Raw genomic sequence first — 1,073 nt, 5'->3', positions numbered from 1 at the left:
AAAATCAATTTCTAGAAAAAAAAATGAATTAAGTCTACAGCACCCGGTATTCCCAAGCGGTCTCCCATCCAAGTACTAACCAGGCCCGACATTGCTTAACTTCGGTGATCGGACGAGAACCGGTGTTTTCAAGGTAGTATGGCCGTAGACAAGGATGCACCAACAGTGCAACACTTCGATCATCGAGTTCATTGAATGATATTTCAAGTTGTGATGTATTATTTAGAAATATTATTAGAGCTGTCGATTCGCTACTAAATTGGTAAAATGAATTTTTAGAAAAATATAAATGAAATAAGTCTACAGCACCCGGTATTCCCATGCGGTCTTCCATCGAAGTCCTAACCGGGCCCGACGTTGCTTAACTTCGGTGATCGGACGAGAACCGGTGTTTTCAACGACGTATGGCCCTAGGCAACTGAGCACCACCGCACCCGGCATTCCCAAGCAGTCTCCCATCGAAGTAATAATCGGGCCCGACGTTGCTTAACTTCGTTTTTGTTTATTTCGCATTTATTTTATAAAAATAAATAAATTAAGCATCTATTGGTAAAATGAATTTTTAGAGAAATATAAATGAAATAAGTCTACAGCACCCTGCATTCCCAGGCGGTCTTTCATCGAAATACTAACCGGGCCCGACGTTGCTTAACTTCGGTGATCGGACGAGAACCGGTGTTTTCAAGGTAGTATGGCCGTAGACAAGCACTGTTTGTGCACCTTTGTCTACGGCCATACTACTTTGAAAACACCGGTTCTCATCCGATCACCGAAGTTAAGCAACGTCGGGCCTGGTTAGTACTTGGATGTGAGACCGCTCGGGAATGGGCCACGACCCCCCTGGATACATCCATCCGATGAGCGATCCCTGCGATCCACCCCCCCCCCCCCCCCCCCGGGATGCATCCGTCCGATGAGCGATCCCTGCGATCCACGTGACTGTTCCAAAGAGGCTATTCTGCTTGTTGATTGATAATTTGTGACGGATAAACATTCTCACCAGGCACTCACACACACACACCAACCATGCACCAACATACACTGCACATCCAAACGAACAACTATTTTGCATA

At 45.8% G+C, this 1,073-nt stretch overlaps 1 non-coding gene and 2 pseudogenes across 1 annotated transcript; all 3 read right to left on the bottom strand.

The window, feature by feature from the left end:
• Nucleotides 1-31: 31 nt before the first annotated feature.
• Nucleotides 32-150, bottom strand: LOC117105917. The gene has a single exon (XR_004444966.1). It is a non-coding gene; the product is annotated as a 5S ribosomal RNA (ribosomal RNA).
• A 147-nt stretch (nucleotides 151-297) lies between these two features.
• LOC117105923 lies at nucleotides 298-416 on the bottom strand (annotated as a pseudogene).
• A 168-nt stretch (nucleotides 417-584) lies between these two features.
• LOC117105927 lies at nucleotides 585-703 on the bottom strand (annotated as a pseudogene).
• Between the last annotated feature and the right edge of the window lie 370 nt (nucleotides 704-1,073).

The sequence above is a fragment of the Anneissia japonica genome, unplaced genomic scaffold, assembly GCF_011630105.1.
Source record: "Anneissia japonica isolate Jap-2015-1 unplaced genomic scaffold, ASM1163010v1 scaffold85077_len1073_cov144, whole genome shotgun sequence".
NCBI classification, from domain to species: Eukaryota; Metazoa; Echinodermata; class Crinoidea; order Comatulida; family Comatulidae; genus Anneissia; species Anneissia japonica.
The sequence above is the reverse complement of the archived record's forward strand: the minus strand, read 5'-3'. Positions and strand labels throughout refer to the sequence as shown.